This window comes from Physeter macrocephalus, chromosome 1, assembly GCF_002837175.3.
Source record: "Physeter macrocephalus isolate SW-GA chromosome 1, ASM283717v5, whole genome shotgun sequence".
NCBI lineage: Eukaryota > Metazoa > Chordata > Mammalia > Artiodactyla > Physeteridae > Physeter > Physeter macrocephalus.
In genome coordinates, this window is record NC_041214.2 from 95,827,159 (window position 1) to 95,848,801 (window position 21,643).

Consider the following 21,643-nt stretch of genomic DNA (forward strand, 5'->3'; position numbering starts at 1 on the left):
TCTGTTTGAATCTGTGTTCATTCCTGTTACAATCACTGTGCCTGAGAGATAAGATACTCTCTTATGTGATAAAGCCTGTATAAGATAATTATTCTCCATAGTGAAGATCAGAGGATATAGCACTTTATTTGATAATTGTATATGAAATTAAATGTATTTTTTACTTCCTTATTATAGCCAATTAAAACAAGTCTGTTTTCAAGTAATTCTCATAAATCATGATTATTTTATCATCACTTGTCCCCTTCCTTTTCTCAATTTAAAAGAAAACTTTTATCATGGAAAATTTCTAACATCTACCAAAGTAGGCAGTGTAATGGACCCCCATTTATCATCACCCAGATTTAACAGTGATCAATTTTAGCCCCAATCTAGTTTCGTTCTCACCCTCTTACTCCCTCAATATTATTTTGAAGCTAATCTCAGATATCCTATTCCTTAATTTATACATATATTATTGTATATCTCTAAAACACAAGGCTTTTAAAAAAAGTAACCATAAAATTATCACAACTAAATATTCTCAATAATTTCTTAGTATTATTAAATAGCCATCAGTGTTCAAATTTCCAAACCTCTAAAAATGTTGTTTTAATTATATATATATATTATACATATACATATGAAACATTTCAGAATCCAAATAAGACTACGATGCTATGAGTGTTTTAAATCTTTTAATCTCCTAGCTTCCTTTTCTTCTATTTTTACTTTTTTTCTTATTATTTACTTAATTTTGTAATTTCTTTTTTTTTTTTTTTTTTTTTTTTTTTTGTAATTTCTATGTTGAAGAAGCTGGCTTGTTTGTTCTGGAGAATTTTCACCACTGTAAATTTTGCTGATAACATATACTTGGTGGAATTTAACACTACTTATTCTGTGTAAATTGTAGTTTGACCTAGAGGCTTGATCAGATTGAGTGTCAACGTTGTCAGCATGACTATTTTATTACTGATGTTTTCACATAATGCCTGGTTGTTAGCAATCCCTGATATACACTGTCTAGATCAATTATTGATCCATTTATTTATGGTGATATTTTACTTCTATCATTTCTTCTTTATTTATTACCCAGAGTATTTCTATAAAAAGACACTTCCCTTTATCTTGATTTGGTTACCTGTCTTGATAGAATATGGGAAAGTTAGCATGAATATCTGATTATTTCCTTTTATTCTTCAATAAAAGATTTCAAATAATAAATTGAACCATTAGCATAGTTACCAATTAAGATAAAAAATTTACTATTATTTGAACTAATAGTTTGACATATATTTGTTATGTTTCAATTCATTACAGTTTTAGTTCTAATTGATGCACAAATTTTCCCATTTTTGATAGTGGGAGCCTTTCCAAATTGGCTCCTGAATTATTCTGACCCCAGCTTAACAATCTTTGATAGTTTCTCTGGTATGTCAAAATGTTCCAGACCCATACAGAAATGAATCAGCCAATTCTCTAAGAAGTCCTGGTTCCTTTAAGTGTAAAATGGTATATGGAGACTACAATGTGGACAATCAGAGTATATATTGCTACTGGTTTGGACATTGTTTCTAAGTCTTTTCAGTGAACAGAGCTAGGATGTATATTTTTAAAGATAAAATACACTGTATCATGAGTTTATTTTGATATTTCCATGAGTTTGAAAGTAAGAATAACAGGTTTTTAACTTGTCTTCTTTCTTTCAACTATATTGCCTTTATCTCGTGGAAGGAATTACAGTTCTCAGTGGTGGTGCTGGAAATGATAAAATGTCCCACAGTTACTTATTTGCTTTATCCCGTAATACACAGATGTAAAAATCTACTACTACAAATAATTTTGATTAGTGAAAACAGTTGAAGACCCTGTTTGCACTTTTTCCACTAGAGTATATTCTACTAGTCATGTTACATTGAATTAGTGTGTTTTACAGTCTCTTGGAATGGTTCATTCAACTGAATACATGTTTAGGTTTATTTTATTTTTAATTGAAGAGATTGGCTTATAATTTTAATATTTTTCAAATTGTTTGGGGGAATATTGCTCTAGTTCCTAACTCAAATATTAAAAAAAATATTCAAAGAATTCAAGCTTCTTTCCCTGTTCCCTTCACTCTATTCTCTCTCTTCTCCTATATAATTACTGAAGAAGTTATGATCTATTCTTCCATTATTTGTTTTTTAAATATTTCTTGAGTATATTTTTTGGTGTCAGGAAGGTTGCATTTTTGTACTACTGTTTACTTTTATACTAACACTTTTATATGCTATTCTAAATTCCTTTTTTTTTACTTAGTTATTTTCTATTGGTTCCCTACTATTAGCAATATTGGAATAACTAGTAACTTCTTCTTCCCCTCCAGTCTTTATCTACCAGGTTCTGAACTGAAGTAATATTCCTTTATCTTAGATATAAGCTATAAGGCATTCAACAAGTCTATTCTACTTTGATGTTTTCTCCCCTTTATTTCCCCATTTTTGATTGTTGTATTTCACCTATATTATCAGAGCACAAAACTATTATATACTATATTCTTTTACTTGTAACTATCATGAAGCTTTAATTCTACAGGTAAATATATGTTTAGTGCTCACCATAGTGCCTGCCTCATTTCTCTATCTTTTAGACTCTTATTTTATATAATGTCCAGGATTTATAATTGCACTTAGCAAGTGGAATAGGGAAAAGAATGTCTACCTCATTTTCCCACAAGTCAGATGTCTAGGCCTTAAAAAAATTTATTTATTTTTTTATTTTGAAAGAAACTCAGTCTTACAAAAAGTTTCAAGTACAGTAATTATATATATATATATAATATATTTTTTTGCCTAAACTATTTGCTGATATAATGCCCTGTTATCCTTGAATACATTAGTGTTTATTTTTATAAGCAAGGACATTGATATAGGAATCCTGAGACCTAACTCAGATTTCAATGATTACTTCAGTTATTATCCTTTATAATAAAGTTTCTGTTTCAGAAACAAAATGTTATATTTAGTTGTTATATCTCTTTAGTTCACCTCAATCTTGAAAGGTTTTTCAGTCTTTCACTGAGTTTTATAACATTAAAACTTCTGAAAATCACAGACATTACTACATTATTTTGTAGAATGACCCTCACTTTGGGTTCTTCTGATGCTAATTTATTATTCATGATTAGATTCAGGCTGTGTATTTCAGGCAAAAATATTACAAAAGTGGCATTGTGTTCTTCTCTTTACCTCCTATTAGGTGGACCCGTGATTTCAGTTTATCACATAACTGATGGTGTTATCTTTGATTACTTGATAAGGTTGGTTTATGCAAGATTTTTCCATTGTAAATTACTCTTTTCCATTCCTAATTAATAAATATTTAGGGGAACCATTGTACTTTGGGACTAGGTAAATATTGCGATCCTCATAAAATTTTCAACGCATTCATTATTTATATCAATATGGATTCATGGATTCCTATTTTGTAAAATGGGTCATAATTTGTTAATATCAGTATTTAATTTTATGCTCATATTATCTGTTTGGACCATTGAAAGCTCCTTTAAGCTGGTTTTAACATGTTCTTGTCATAATTTAAGCACTCTCTTAGTTCCTCTCACAGCAAGATATTCCTGGCTTCTTTTGTACTATCCCTACTCCAACCTTGAATCAGCCATTTCTCCAAGGATCCTTGGTTTCTTGGAGTGGAGAATAGTATTTATAAACCAAGATCTGAGGGCTAGGTGTGCTCATAACTTTTGGGGTGTCACTTTCCCTAGGCTGTCTTGGTGACCAGAGCTAGGTAATATATGTATACACATAAGCATATTTACATCTATATTTGTTTCTATAGCTATCTGTCTCTCTATATTGAAATCCATAGATGTTCACTAGTACCTCCAATTCCAATCCAAATACCACAGGATTCACCTTAGTTTTCTCCCTTTGAATGTTTGTCATTATCTTCTCTGACACTGAGAAACCAGACTCTCCTTATTCTTAATACATTTACTCACTTTATCTTTTTGTGTGTGTATATAACCAATACCACACTGCTGCTCTGTCGCCTTTCCTACATAATATGACTGTCTTCTATACCCCTCCCTACTCTACATGGGGCCATCTTGTTATGAGGAAGCTCTTACTCTGCCTGTGTTGGAATTCCCCATGCTAAGCCACTTTCCAAAGCCTTGTTGTGCACCCTGCTCAACACACTCAGGTTCTGAAACCCAATGCTGGTCACTCCTTTTCCCTCCCATATGGATGTCATCATCACTATCCTCAGGCCATGACACTTCAGTCAGGGCGACTGCTTTTTCCCCTTCTTACCACTGTGCAGATGCCTATGTTACTTGGTTCCACCTAATGCCTTTTGGATGAGTTGTTCAGGTAGGGAAGAGAAGTGAAAGAAAGAAAAGGGGAAAGAAGAAAAGTGGAAAACTGACATTGGGCTGTTTTTAAAGGAAATGTTTCATATATTGCTGTCATGCATATCCTCCTTGTTGACATTTTATATGGAATGTAACATGAGGGTTTTCTGGATTTGGAGCTGTAAATATAGTTTCCTATAAAAACATCAGCTGAAAAGCATTATACTGAGAGATAAATATGCTTTATAAAGTTTGAGTATTAAAAACCAGTGGCGTTCTACTAGGAAAATACTAACTAGGGAGATGTTCTACAGTTGCCTGATTGGCAAATAGAACCAAACAGCATAGTAAAATAATACTCCTTGACCAAATGGAACCTTATTCAAGATGTATTAGGATGGTCAATATTAGGAAATCTATTTACTAATCACCACGTTTAAGAGAAATCTATGTCATCTTAGATGATGAAAAGACATTCAATAAAATCTATTCTTGACAAAAAATCCATTTTTAAAATAGAAATATATTTTTCTCAAACTAGAAACCAACATCATGATTATTGGTGAAATACTAGTAGACCTTGGTGAAAAATGTCTACTAACATCAGGGGTAAAGCAAGGATGCCCATTAATTCCCAGATTATTAAACTTTTTTCTCAGGTAATAGGAATACAAAAAGATGATAAAAAGAAACAGAATATATAAAAATAAAAAAATAAGAATTTAATTATCTGCAGGTGTTATATATAATTGTCTACTTGAAAATCTAAGATACCCAAAAAAGACTATAAATAAAGAGAATTCAATAAAGTATCATAATATAAAATTAATATACCAAAATCTGCTGCCTTCCTATAGGTAAATGATGGTTAAAAAGATCCCATTTCCAATAGCAACAACAAAAACAATACAATTATAAGAATAAATTTAACAAGAAATGTTCAAGAAGAAAATGTATAAACATTATTGACAGTTGCAAAAGATAATTCAAACAAATGAGAAAGCTTACCTTCTGTTTGCATAGGAATACTCACAAAGATGCCATTATTTCTCTCAAATTAATATAAATAAAATATTAGCCCTCCAAAATACCAACAGGTCTTATTTTAAGGCTTAACCAATGTGATTCTGAAACTAATGGAAAAATTAAGAAAAAAATATAGCCAAGGAAAACCTGAAAAAGAGATGTCATGGGAAAAATTTTGAAACTACTATAATTAAGACAGGATGGCACTGATGTATGAATCTCTAGTATATGAATAGACAGATCAATGAAATAGAAAAAGCAGTCCAGAAATAGATCCAAATGTTAATGGAATTTTAGTATATGTTAGAGATGAATTGCATCTAATAGTAGAGAAAACATAAGTTACATCCTAAATGGTTTTAGGACAACTGAGTAACCTTGCAGAAAAACGTCATTTTCTTATTTCTCACATCTGAAGAAATTCCAGTTAGATCAAGCACTAATATGTAAAAAATGAAATCATGAAAGTTATAGAAGACAGTATAAAAGAGTTATATTTATTCTGTTGGAGTAACAGACCTTCTTAAATGTGACACAGTCCTAGACACACTAAAACCAGAGTGATAAACTAGATTCATAAAAATTTAAGAAGCAAACTCAACAACAAAAACTTAAATGCAGTCAAAACACAACTGATCACCTGATATATTTCCCATACATATCAGGTGCAAAATATGAATTTTTATAACTTACAAAGAATACCTGAAAATGAGTAGAGAATGATCAACAATGAGGCTCCATACAGGCTGCAAAGACTGTGTACTCCAGGGGAGCCATTCATATAGAAGTGAATCTTACACACCTACTCACAGCAGCCCTAATCAACTGCACAGTGGAAATATGGTTAAAGAACATTAAAAAAATGATACATAGGGCATAACTGTCTTCCTTCTTGAATATATGAAAAGAAATTTAAGGTTATTCATTTAAAAAATGAAAATTGACTGTACAATGGGTTGTTTTTAAACATTTTCTCAGTAAAATCATACATGAAAAAATTTGATAAAGAGGAATAGTTACTCTCATGTATTATTCAAGGACTATGAGCCAATTTGACAAATATTTCTTAAAAATTAAAATGTAAATATAAAAAATATTTAATTTAAAATTTATTTATTGATGTACAATTGACTTATATTAGTTTCAGAGGTAGAGCATAGTGATTTGATATCTTTATAGATTACACATCATACAAAATTATTATAAAATATTGACTTTTTTCCCTATGTGTATTCCTGTGACTTATGTATTTTATAACTGTCTGTTTATAACTCTTAATCCCCTTCACCTATTTCAACCCTCCTCCCATCTCTCTCCCCTGTGGTAATCACTAGTTTGTTCTCCATCTGTGAGTCTGTTTTTGTTTTGTTATCAGTTCATTTGTTTCTTTTTTTATTTTATTTTTTATTTTTATTTATTTATTTATTTTTTTTGTGGTACGCGGGCCTGTCACTGTTGTGGCCTCTCCTGTTGCGGAGCACAGGCTCCGGACGCGCAGGCTCAGCAGCAATGGCTCACGGGCCTAGCCGCTCCACGGCATGTGGGATCTTCCTGGCTTTTTTTAGATTCCACATATAAGTGAAAACATTTGTTTTTCTCTCTCTAACTTACTTCACTAAGTATAGTACCATCCAGCTTCATCCATGTTGTTGCAGATGGCAAGATTTCATTCTTTTTTATGGCTGAGTAATATTCCACTGTATATGTATACCACATCTTCTTCATCCATTCATCTGTTGATGGCCACTTAGGTTGCCTCCATATCTTGGTTATTAAAAAAAATTCCACTCCTGGGTATTCATTCGAAGAAAACAAAAACACTAATTTGAAAATATATATGCACCCTAGTGCTCATAGCAACATTATGTAAATATCTTTTGATTCAGCAATTCTATTTCTAGGAATTTATTCCACAAATATACTTACATATGTCCCAAATGGCATGCATACAAAGATGCATTACAACATGATCTGTTATAGCACAGAGTGAGAACAACTTAAATATTTATCAACAAGGAGTGGTAGAGAAATTAATGGGCATACTATGTCTATTAAATGGAATACTATATGGCATTAAAAAGAGTGAGGCAGCTCTGTAGGTATTAATATGAAATAGTCTATCTATCTATCTATCTGTCTATCTATGTCTATCATCAATCTGTTATCTATCTACCTATATTATCTATTCCTATTTTTCTGTTTTCTATGTATACATAGGTGAAAAGTGATTTAGAATAAGAAAGTCATCATTCATGTGTGTATGTTTCTATATTTGTATCTATACATGCTTGCCTATGCATTGGATATCTCCAGCAAGGTATACTAAAACTTGGAAACATCAGTTGCCTCTAGGAAAGGTGACTGAATGGCTGAGACATATTTATCTATTTCATGGTATATGTTTTTGTTCCCTTTGTTTTTTTTCCATGTGTGTATGATATATATTTAAATTAGTTAAATAAAAATATAAACAAATCTCTGCTTATGATGTCATTTATTTCAGTTGCATAGTTTAGATGTGAAGATACAGAATGGGTAGCTGCTGAGTGACAAGTGTTAAGTCAGTTAGTAGGTGTGTTTATCAAGACTTATCAAACAAATGCAACAGAATATTACAGAAAGTCTATCTAAACCCAAAAGTAACGTCTTATACACAATAGAGGATATCGTGTTAAATATTTTCCATCCCCATTAGAAATTAGCATGTAATGATAGCTCTTTCTAAATAAAAAGAGAGTAAAATAACAAAATTTATTTGCAAATAAATTTAAACAAAAACCACCAAATGTGCCCTAAATCATATTAATTGCAAGAGTCACAGGGAGTAGATTGAGATTATTCTATTAACCTTGCTTCCTCCTCTGTGCTTTCAGCACATCTGTTAGAGAACATACTTTTTATTTTATTATATTACATTTGTTTTTGCTGGAGTTAATTTTTGTAGATTGGAACTCTGCTCTGCCACTTACTAGGAATGTGAACTTACAGAGTTTTCTCAACCTCCTTAAGCCTCAGTTTCTCCATATATAAAATGGTGATAATAATAGTCCCTACCTCTAGAGTAAATATATGTATAATGTAGATTTATGTAAAGTATAATAAATATGATAATAAACCCTAAATATGTTTCCTCCCTCCCACTTTCTTTCCTTCTTTTCCTGTCTTTACGTCTTTCACCTGTATGCTACTCAGTGTTTCCTATATTCCTTCCTTCTTTCCTTCCATCCTCCATTCCTCCCTTCCTTTCTTGTTCCTTCTTTCTTTCCCCTCTTCTTCATATAGTTATTTATCTCTCTTCTGCATTATCCAAAAATATTTTGGGGTCTTCCACAAATCACAAGGTACAGCCATTTTAGCCTAATTAATTCACTGCCATCTCCCATAATAGGCTTTGTGTGGGTAGGATCAGGTGCGAAGCTATTCTATGACTGTTGTCCTGGGTTTGAAAGCCCTGTGATTTCACTACTCCCCTCACTTGAATCAGTCTTTCTGCCACACTGGTGTCCTCTGGCCACATTCCCCTGCCTCTCACTTTAGCAGCAGTTAGTCCCTGGCCATTTTGTCCACCAGTGGTCATCAGTCCGGCCACCCGGCTGCCATCCCACTTCTCACTTATATTTCACAGCTGGATCTTCCTGCATATGCCCAGAGCAAATTCACATAAAAGGAGTCATTAGAGGCTGAGAAGGAGCACATATTACATAGAATTGTTAATACTTAACAAAAGTAAGACATTATTTAATCCCTGCATTTATATATACACTCCAGAAAATAATTCTGTTATAGCATAATCATTGGTACCCCTCAATACTTTTCCTACCTGTCTTTTGACACAGTTCAAGCCCCAATAACTTAATCTAAGACTTTTCTTATTCACAAATATGTCGAAGATGACAAAACTTCCTCCCATCCTGCTAAAGACTGGTTTGTCTGTCTCCCCCAGGACCAGTGACATAATTTGTGTTCACTCACATCTCAGTGTTCCCTTACATGGTACCATGGTAAGCATGCCCAAACCACTCAGTTCAGAAGTGAGGTTTCTCTAGGAACCTTGCTCTCTCTAGAAGTATCTGTCTGTAGAAATGTGTGGTCTGTGTGATTTCTGCAGAGGGACTCAGAGCATGCAAAGATGGGGAGCACAGCAAGTGAAGAAGTGCTTAGAAGCAGAGAGAAGCTGCCTAACCAGACCAGCCTGGGGATGGATGCAGGCTCATGCTTTCTGGGGGCAGGAGTAAGAGGGGGGCTCTTTGGTTTAGAGGGTGAACAAAGCTATGTAATGAGGAAATTAGTTTCCCAGCTCTGGTGATGAGATTAAGGATATTAAAACCTGAAAATGACTGCATTTTTAAACAGAATGTATTCAGCTGAACTTTTCTAAGTTAGGGAAACAGAAAACAGATAACACTTTATGCATCATTTTTTTCTCTTTCATTTAAAACCAAGTAATATGGGGCTAAAAATTAACTAGAAGAGTGAACTTATTGGATGAAAACCATGTAATAGATTTCTAGACCAAATATTAAAAATAAACTGGATTATATGGGATTAAAATTTTTTTATTACAGAGAATAATGGGTTATAAAGAAATGATTCCTCTAAGAGTGGCAAGAATTCAAGGGTGTTGGAAGCAACAACTGGTGATCCTTTTAATTTCCTTCCTAAAAGTTGTTCCTCAGTGCATGACCCTGCCTTCAGGCGAGTGGCTGTATAATCACATCTTCAAATTAGTTAGCCAGCTGCGGTATTTTACAGCCCTGTTAGGATTCTGACTAGTGTTTATCTTTAAATAGTTTCATTATTGACGTTTAGATAACAGATGAACAACACTAATAAATAATTTAGTAATATAGTCTGAGTCAAAGACATAAAATCACAAACTTCAAACAATTAAATCACATATTTACTTATTCTTATTTGCTATGTTTAATTATCTGACATAATGTCTGTTGGAAATATGTCAACTCTTGTATGCTCATCAGACCCTGTTTGGATTGTTTCACTTGTCCTCAGTGCTATACTTTTTTTCTTCATCTCTGAAAAGGCAGCTCTTTGAGAACTATATTCTCTCAGCCCACACATACCCCTGCCAGTTCCTTGTCTGACTCACAGCTGTCACACTCTTGATGTGCTCTGACAGGCTACCTGCTGGCTCTCTCAAAAATGGGGGAAGATCTATCCTATTTAACATTTAAGGGCTTCCCTGGTGGCGCAGTGGTTGAGAATCCGCCTGCCGATGCAGGGGACACGGGTTCGTGCCCCGGTCCGGGAAGATCCCATATGCCGCGGAGCGGCTAGGCCCGTGAGCCTGCGCGTCCGGAGCCTGTGCTCCACAACGGGAGAGGCCACAGCAGTGAGAGGCCCGCATACCGCAAAAAAAAACAAAAACAAAAACAAAAACATTTAAGCTATCCATGAGCATATTTTTCTTCTTTATATATTACAGGCATGCCCAATGATACCAGTGCCTGATTAAAAATGCATTCCATTGATAACAGACCTACCCACTGCCATGCCCTTCTCTCATCAGTCTCAACACTGGGCAGTTTCATATCATGTGACTTGTGCAAAGAAATGTGCCACAAGTGTACCTCTCCTGCCACCTTATTCCATGGACCTCACCAAATTATATCCTCAAGTAATTGTGTTCTTAAGTGTACTTGTACCACTTCTCAACTTGCCCTTTTGAAAGCCCTTGCCCTCCTATGAGATAGGAAACATCTGTCTCATCCTCCCCTTCCTCTTTTTTTATCTGTTTGACAGTGACTTATCTAGGAGGCTACGCAGCATAATACAATAGACCCTGGTTTGGGATGAAAAAGATTTGGTTTCTAATTCTGAATTTTCCACTTATTAGTGATTTAAGTCCCATGACCTTTGGTTTTCCTACCTGGAAATTGGAAATAATAATAATGTCTACAAAATGAGTGCATTTGGGCAGATTTATGAGTTAATACAGGTGAGTCTGACTGGTGCACAGTATAGTAGTGGCAATTACTGAGGCAAGGAAATTCATGGATTTTTAATGTAAATTTAGTATAAATAAAGGATAGAGAGACAAGTCAGGATGTGGCTTCTGTTGTTCATAAAAGACATGATGAGGACCTGTCTTAGTCTCTTTGGGACCGTTACAATTAAAACACCATAACCTGGTTGGCTTATAAACAACAGACATTTATTTCTCACAGTTTTGGTGGCTAGGAAGTCTAAGATCAGGTGCTTACATATTCAGTACTTGGCTGAGGCCCACTTCTTGGTTTATAGACTGTGTCTTTTCTCTGGGTCCTCACCTGGTGGAAGGGGTGAGGGGTCTTTCTGGGGTTTCTATTATAAGGGCACGAATCCCATTCATGAGATTCATGAATGCATCTTGGATTCATACTGATGCTGCATCGTCACAACCTAATCACGTCCCAAAGGCCTCACTTCCAAATTACTATCACATTGGGGATTAGGGTTCAACATATGAATTTTGGGGGGATACAAACATTCAGACCATAGTAGGGCCTTAACTTAGGTGGCAACAATAAAAGAGAGTATAGGATGCATATGAGATATCTTAAGGTGATGACTTAAAAATAGTTAAGTGGTTGAAAGAATGGTGATAACTTTATTGCTTTTATCTAATTCCAAAATAATATCAATCAGAGTAGAGAATATAGAGGGCTGGCTATTAAAAATTTATATATATAGTTAGTTTTGGATGTGTTAAGTTTCATTTGCCTGTAGGACATAGTGGATTCTTAAATTTTATAAGTGAGTGAATGAAACATCTGATTGAAAATTGGATATATAGTTCTGGATCTCTGGGCTGGAGAGTCATGATTTGGCAATCTTTACTACCTAGTGGGAGGTGAAGCTATGGAAATTAGTGAGACCACCAGGGGACCACATCGAGTGAGACAAGCAAGGTTCTAATTGTTCAACTCAAGAAGTTTTAAATTTTATGTTTCAAGTTACCAGTACCCAAGATTTAAAAAAAAAAAAAATTGCATTGCTCATTCAGCTTGTTTTTCTGTGATGAGGAGTATCCCCAGGTATTAACATATGTAAAACGGTATTGTATCAGGTGTAGCCCTTGAACAGTATTCTGCTTACTGGGTACCTGATTCATGTCCTTAACAATTTACTGGGCTTCACTAATTCACTATAAATATTTCCTTGCCATTGACTATAATAAAAGCCATTGGGTTGATAACAGCTTTTCAGAAAAAAAAATAAGTTTTTTAAAATCAGGAAGCAGATTACAATTATAATATTGAAGTGTGAAAAAATATATGCACTTAGGAGCTGAATAAATACAGTGTATTTGTATGGTGGTGGCAGGAAAATCGTTTAACTTATAACTTTACAAAGGACAACTCTGAAATGAGAACTGCATATATTTTACTACACAGATAATTTAAGCAAATGTAAATACTTTTTAGCAAAATGGAATACTTTTCAAATTTTAGTGTTTCTTAACTGAAATGATAACCCTTATTAAGAAAATTCAAGAGAACAGTCATTGGTTCTGTAGACTTTCTTTTTTTTCTTCTTCCAATGTTTTAAACTATGATTATTCTTTCCTTTGTGCGTGATGCAGTTTTGTCCCATGCTGCTCTGAGTACAAGGGTCCTTATTACTGCTTGTAACTTGCATTCAGCTTTTTATACCTAATAGTGCTAAAGTTTTTCTTAAAGTACTATGCCTTTATCAGATGGTTTATTAAAGGGAAGATTTATTTGTTTCCAGATTCCATTTTCCTACATTAGTCCCACAAATGGGAGGATTTACTTGCCTTTTATTATACCATTTCAGTGGAATGATGGCTTTTGAATTTTTCTAATACAATGACTTAGTTACATGAAGTCAAGTCAGAAGTGAATATTAAACAAGAAAATATGAACATGTGTTTTCAATTCTTCTTCCTTCCTCAATCTTCATTAATAAATATGTGATCAGTATCTCATCTGTTCGTATCCCAAGGTATTTTAACTAGTCACATTAGTATTTTATCTATCCCCAATTTTATCTAAGGCTAAGGTCCCTGCTCAGAAAGGTGCAGCTCTTTCCCCAACACTTTGCAGGACTTGTTTGTCTAGGAAATATGAGTATTCCCCTCTCCTAGCAATGATGAGAATTAAGAGTATTTCTGAAATCAAGGATTTAGAGGGAAAGCTGTGAAACTTCATTGGTGGACTATTTGTGTATGTTAATTATAGTGTTTGACTACTCAGAATATTTTCACTATATCTCTTACTGAGGGAGTTTTGCCAAGTGTAAAGTAAGAGGAAACAGAGTTCATAAGACTATCCTCACCTCTGTCACCAATTGTAAGTTTCCGGAGGGCTTCCCCAAACCACACTCTGTTTCAGTAATTCATTAGACTCAAACTCACTGAAAGCTGTTATACTCACAGTTACAGTTTATTACAGTAAGTCCCCTACATATGAACAAGTTCCGTTCCAAGAGTGCATTCCTAAGTCCAATTTGTTCGTAAGTCCAACAAAGTTAGCCTACGTACCCAACTAACACAATAAGCTATATAGTACTGTATTTCACACAAATAATACATAAAAAGTAAATAAACACAAAAACAAACATTTTAAATTTTACAGTACAGTACCTTGAAAAGTACAGTAGTACAGCACAACAGCTGGCATACAGGGGCTGGCATGGAGTGAACAGGCAAGAAGAGTTACTGGCTGGAGGAGGGAGAGGAGGTGGGAGATGGTAGAGCTGATGAAGGGTCAGCAATAGGGGACGGAGGGCAAGCTGCAATTTCACTCAATCACATCCTGGGCTTGTAATAAAGATACTATACTACTGTACTCTATACAGTACTGTACAGTAAAGTACACAAAAGCACAACCACTTGTAGAGGATGCATGCATGTGACAGTGTATACAAGACACATGAACTAACTTATGTGATTGGACATGCAAATGCACATTCGCATCTTTGAAAGTTCGCAACTTGAAGGTTTGTATGTAGGGGACTTACTGTACAGGGAGAAGATACAGATCAAAATCAGCTGAGGGAAGAGATGGATAAGGCAGAGATCAAGCACATACCTTTCAGGCACCTTCTGCCTGTGCAGTCAGGACAGGGTTACTTTTCTGGCATTAAGGTGTGACAGTACACATGGAGTATTACCAGTCAGAGAAACTCACCTGAGTCTTGGTGTCTGGTGTCTTTATTAGGGCTCCATCTTGTGGGAATGCTTGACTTCCCACATGGCTGACCTCAGGGGGTCAAGCTGTGTGACTCAAAGTACCCACCCCGGGCTTCCCTGGTGGCGCAGTGGTTGAGAGTCTGCCTGCCGACGCAGGGGACACGGGTTCTTGCCCCAGTCCGGGAGGATCCCACGTGCCGCAGAGCGGCTAGGCCCGTGAGCCATGGCCGCTGAGCCTGTGTGTCCGGAGCCTGTGCTCCGCAACGGGAGAGGCCACAGCAGTGAGGGGCCCGCGTACCGCAAAACAAAAGTACCCACCCCAAGTCACATTGTTGGTGTGGCTCCGATGCCCGACCCTGCATCACATTGTTACTATCTTGTCAGCCCAGGGCCCACAGGCAAACATAGACATTCTTGTCAGGCGTGACATTTTAAGGATTTAGAGATTATCTCCCAGATGCTGAAGGCAAAAGCCAGACAGATGTCTCTTTAGTTAAGGTTAATTTAACTGCACACCCTTCTATTTTCTTTGGTGACTCCTTCCCTCCTCTTTGTGGAGGAGCTAATATTTCTGTGTCTTTTTTTTTTTTTTTTTGGCCACTCCGCAGCTTGTGGAATCCTAGTTTCTTGACCAGGGATTGAACCCGGGCCCCTTGGCAGTGAAAGTGCTGAGTCCTAACCACTGGATCACCAGGAAATTCCCGATTTCTGTGTCTTATACTCATTCTGACTGCTGGCGTGGGAAATGTGACCCAGGATGGACCAGTCAGAAGCCTCCTCAGGATTTTTGTGTTGGACATAAGGACATAGTCTATGGTGTCTTTCAGTTACCATTCTGTTATGTGGAGAAAATCTGTGTGCAACAGAGGAGAATCAGAGAGAACTGGAGAGAAGCAGAGAGAGATAAAATAAGGGAGAGGTATGGACATGGAGATGAAAAAAGGAGTGAAATCAGAACACCACTTGAGACTGAATCAATGTGAGGCTACTTCTTGGTCAGTTGGGGACACTGCTGAATTTCCTCATAGTATATACAGTTAAATCTCCTTGTTTACCTCAAATATTTTGAGGTAGACTTTCTCACCTGTAACAGAAAGGCCTCTGACTAATACAAGGGTCCAAAGTATAAACATCACTTATTGCTGGGAAACAATCTGAACTAGAGAACTCACTGACAATTTAAACCCTTTGGTCTAGGTGGAGTGAAAAACAGGCCATTCTTTTCTATTAAATTCTTATGACCTAATCACAACATTAATCCCTAGAGTATGAGTCCCTTTTCCTAGCTGAACTGTCTTGCATTTCTTCTCAACTAGGCCCTACATCCTTCAGAAGAGACACCACCTGTGCATTTACTAAATTTCTTTAGTAAGGCCTTAGAGAAGAGACTATATCAAAAGCTCCAGAAAGTCTGCGTACATCTAATTTGCCATTAGATCCTCCTATATCAACCCTTTCATTAAAAGGTAACTTGTGAGAGAAAAAAATTGCTAAAACAAATTTTGGAAACAGAAGTGAAGCTTAAAATAACAATGTTTAATATAAAATGTGTTAAAAGTTAGCAGTGGTTCTGAAGTATAATACATGCCTCTCTGGTGTTTAGGTCTTGTAAAAAATAGATGTAACCTATGTTTCAATCTTTATTTATGCATGTAGGCCGGGAACACCTGTTTTAGGAGTATAATGATGGGCATAGCTCTGAGAGAACTCCTTGGAGTATGTGCTCTTCCTCCCATGTACTACGATCTCACACATGTAAAATACAACAAAACCTTGTAAGGTTAGTGTACATAGGCATACACACCTCATACAGAGCTCTGATATGTAAGTCCTTAAGGTCTTGATTCAGAAGTATATAACTGTGTACTTGGACAGTTTGTGATGAATATGTAGCCTTATGCATTCCTCTTTACAAAACTAAGCAAAGAAATGCCCAAATGTCCATTAAGAATAGTATGAATTAAAAAAAAGAAAAAATTGCTGCGAAGCGGCTGGGACCGTGAGCCATGGCTGCTGAGCCTGCGCGTCCGGAGCCTGTGCTCCGCAACGGGAGAGGCCACAACAGTGAGAGGCCCGCGTACCGCAAAAAAAAAAAAAAGAAGAAAAAGAATAGTATGAATAAACTGTATTATAGACATACAATGAATGTCATACTACAATGAACATGATGAATTACAGATACATACAACAGGAATGAATCATAAGACATAATATTGAATTAAGCCAAACATAGTAAAATAAATATTTTATTATTCTCTTTATATAAACTTCAAAAAACAGGTAAAATTAAACTACATTGTTTAGGAGTGTACAATTCGGTAAAACTATTTGATAAATATGCAGAAATTGAATTCCATAAAATTCAGTTTATTTATACTGTGAAGGAGGAGGGAAAGGATTTTGTTTGAGAAGGAGCATGCTGAGGGCTTCTGGAATCCTGTTAATATTCAATTTCTTGACTTGGACAAAAGTTAAACAGGTGTCTAATTTACAGTTCATTAAATTACACATTTATGCTTTATGTACTTTTCCATACATTTGTAATATTCCAGATAAAAGAGGTTTAAAAAATGACAATTAGCAATATGGTCCCTGGTACAGAAGAAGGATAGAGGCAAGAACAGAAGTCCTCTAGAAGCTCCTTGTCCCCATGCAGGACTGAGCCCTGGATTCTGCCTCCTGTGACGTGACCTTGGGGTGACTAAGGTCTCAGGGGAAGAAAGATGAGAGTGGTTCTTGCTGAGAAGGGAGCAGAGCCATGGGCTCTTCTCTGGGCCCCCTTTTTAATCTCCAGAGGAAGCAGGCTGGGTGTCTCCCCAGTAACACTGCCCCATAGCAGTGTGAGCCCACTACAGACTCTTCACGAGCGCCCTGCTCGGTCTACTCACCCTCCCACCAATTCTCTTGGCACAAAACCGAGACAGAATGAGACAGTAAAATTCTCTTAGCTAGCACCTTGACCCCTCTCTGAAGCTTCTTCCTGTCAGATAGGCCCCAGCCTCCCCTTCTGCATCAGAGAAGGTTCACCCATCTCCCTTGGCCTGGAGGGGAGGTAGGGACAAATCCTCTTAGTTTGGATCACATGCTAGAGCCATTTTTCTTTTTCTCCACTCCACAGTACTCTCTCTCCAGGGACAGAGGGAAAAGAAAACAACTCCTTCTGTGGTTATTGGAGTCGTCAGCAAGCTTCCCCCGCTGGGCCCTTCTGCTCTGAAGTTTGTCTAGCAATTCCCCTAGCAACAGAATTAGTGACTCCCACTAGAATTTGCTGGGGAGAGAACCATGCTCACTGAAATGATAATGTGATCTTTCCTTGCCCAAAAATTATGATCAAGAAAATCTAAGACTGTTTTGGAGTGAGGGAATCTGTGGTAGAAAAATTCATTACTTTGTAAATTTTTTCCAGCTTGAGTACAGTTTTGGATATTTCATTAAATTATTCCACAATTACCTATTGAAGGAACACTTACGTGGTAAAAATGATACTGATCCCTCTGGAGAGGTCAAGATGAGTAGGTAAGAGTCCTTTCCTGTCTCTAAAGAAGTATATATTGTTTGGTGGGGCCGGGCAAGATACAAATGACAAGAACACAAGTTAGAACATGAATGGAAGGAAACTGCTTAGAGAGTTCAAAGGAGGAAGAGATCACATTAATTTAGAGAAAACAGTATAGACTTCAGAAAAGAGAGGGCATCTGGTGTGGACTTGAAGTACGAGTTGTTTATTGATCAGCAGAGCAGTTTCCATGTAGAGGGAACAGTACAAGTAAGGGCGGAAAGGCAAGAGACACAGGGCTTAGTCCAGGGTGCCTGGGGTATGGTGCATGGACAAGGAAGCCTTGGGAGACAATAGTGAAAACACTGAGATCATATCAGGAAATGTTCTGAATATCCGGCTGAAGAACTTGGTCTTAAGTTGGAAAGCAACATAGGTTCACTGAAGTTTTGGGATAGGAGCTGGTGAATATTAAACTTATGTATTGTTAGAATATGACTTATTTCTGCCTATGTATACTTTTCTGGGATGTAATAGTAGTGGTTTGCCTTTCTTCTTTTGTTTAATTTTATATCTTTTATCATTCTCATATTTATTTTTTCCAGTCCTTTTTTATTTATCTATTTATTTCAAACAAATATGTGTTGTCCCATTCCTTTGCTGCTCTTGGTTGGCCACCAATAGAAAAACATCTAGTATTTCTTCAGACTCTTGACTTGGGGAACATATCCTCCAGGCTTATGGTTACTTTTGTGTTGTGAAGCTAATATTGAAAAAAATATATTTCCTAGTTTTGTCTGCTGAGAGCAATAATATCCCGGTAGCAATAAGCATACCCAGAATCTAGTTCTTGGTTTATCAATACCATTCTCCAATAAAAGGAACTAGGGTCCTTGAAAAAGTGATTCCAGAACTAGGGCAGGAAAAATCCAAGATAGTTATGGAGAATCCAATAGTTATAGAATTAATGAGATCCAGTCCACACACCTCAGGGTTCAGGATTTAGGAACTCTTGGCTATTCTAGAAGACAGATTCTAGGTATTAGATTTTTGCTTATAATAGTTTTTCCCCCTTACTGTACCTGGAATTCCAGTTCATATAATTAAAAAAACCCACCTTTTTATTTTGAAATAATTTAGATTTATGAATGAATTGCAAAAATAGTATAGAGAGTTCCTATTTACTCTTCACCCAGCTTTCCCTCAGGCTAACGTCTTATATAACCACAGCACAATTATCAATACTATTTTCTAAATTACATGCTTTATTTGATTTTCACCAGTTTTTTCCCATTAATATCCCTTTTAATGTCTTGGGATTAAATCTGGGATCCCTTATTACACTTAGTAGTCATATCTCTTTTGTTCCCCTAGTACCTGACAGTTCCTCAGTCTTTCCTTGACTTCAGTGAACCTAAAAGTTTTGAAGAGTAGTGATCAGGTGTAGAATGTTTCTCAGTTTGGATTAGCCTGATTTTTTTTTTAATAATTAGGCTTATGTTATGCATTTTTCACAGGCAATCTACGGAGGTGATGTCACTTTCTTAATGCAGTATATCAAGGGTTCCATAATGTTGATAGGATTTATTACTGGTTATGTTAGCCTTGATCACTTAGTTAAGTTGGTGTCTTCCAGGTTCCTCCGTTGTAAAGTTACCAATTTTTTCTTCATAATTAGTAAATATGTGGAGGTCATGCTTTGAGACTATGCGAATATCTTCTTCTTAAACTTTCATCAGTAGATCTTGTTCTATAGGTAGTGTTTGATTTTCCTAATTCCTCCTACATTTATTAATTGGAATGCTTCTGTAAGGAAGAGCTGTTCCTGTTCGCCCCTTAATTTATTACCTCAATCATTTATTTATGTCATTATTATCTCATGGATACTTATTCTTTGATCATGATCCAATACTATTGTTATTTATATTTTTGCTAAAAATTTTCCAGTTTTAGCCCTCAAGTGCTCTTACAGGTTGGCTCCTGTGTCCTCTTCATATATTCGCATTCTCTTCCCCCTTTTTCGAGCACTTCCTTACTTTTTAGACCACTAGATGTTTCAGGATTATGTTGGATTTTCTTTGCTCTAGCTCTGGAATCAACTATTTCTCTAAGGAGCCTGATTCCCTTTATTGGAAAATAGTATTTATAAACAAAGAACTAGGTGCTAAGTGTGCATATTGCTATTGATGTATCATTGTTCTCAGCAGACAGAGCTACGAAGTATCTGTATGTCTACCAAACTACATATACATACCACGTATATATTTATTAATGTGTCAATCTATCTGAACAGGTGTCAAAAAATATCTCCCCAAAACTCCATGAGTTCACACTGATACCTCTGACTTCAATCTAGCAGCTCAGGATCCACTTTAGCATTCCACCTTTGCTTACTTGTAACTTCTTCCTCCAACAGTGAGAAACCTGGCTGTTAATATCTTAATATATTTACCTATAACTATTATTAAGCCTAGTATACGTAGGTTAAACTGGTTCTGAAATGTAGTTTCAGAATTACTAATTCATACCACTGTGAAAAACAAGTTGCCACAGTGTTTGTATACAGTCCCTTTTTGTCTTTAGTATTGTAATATCCAGTCAAAACAATGATTTTCAAAGTCACTTAGGTTAACTCATTTCTCCCCAACCATTTCAGTGTAGTTATGTCATTCATTTGAATTACATTTTGTTGCATTTGTCACAGTTCACATTCCATCTGTAGTTCTCCTCACAGTCTGGTTGGTATTTTAAAATTTGAAGGCAGCAAAATTCACTGTTTGTCGTATACGGTTCTGTGGTTTCTGAAAAATGCAGAGAATACCAGAGAACAGTTTCGTCACCCCAAAAGTTTTCTTTTGCTGCCCCTTTTTAGTCAACTCATTCTCTGTACAACCCCTAACAACAGTGATCTAAGTCTCAATAGTTTTGGCTTTTCTAAAATTTACAAAAGTAGGATCATACAATATGTAGATTTGGGGGTCTTGCCACTTTCACTTAGCAAAATTCACTTAATTCATGAATCAGTTATTCATTTCATTGTCGTGTAGTGTTCTATTGTATGGAATTGTTTGCTTATCATTCACTTGTTGAAGTACATCAGGGTTCTTTCCAGGATTCTGTGATTAAGGATGAACCTTCTATAAATGTTCACCTAAAGGCTTTTGTATGAACGTAAGTTTTCATTTCATTTGGGTAATTGACTAGGAGTAGGATTGCTGGATTGTAGGGCAAGTGTATGCTTAATTTGTTAAAAAAAAAAAAAGCCAAACTATTTTCTAAAGTGGCTGTATCATTTTGCCTGACCACTAACAATGAATGATAGTTCCATTTGTTCTGCATCCTGACTGGCACTTTTTTAAAACATGGTCATTGTAATATGTGTGCAGTTATTATCTCATTGGGATTTCAATTTGCATTTCCCTAATGGCTAGTGATGTTGAGCATCTTGCTATATGCTTCTTACCATCTGTATAGCTTCTGTGTTTAAATATCTTTTCAGAACTTTTGTCCATTTTATTGGGATGTTTTCTTACTGTTGAGTTTTGAGAGTTCTTTATATATTATCAATATAAGTCTTTTATCAGATATGCAGTTTTCAAATATTTTCTGCCAATCTACAGCTTGCCTTTCATTCTGT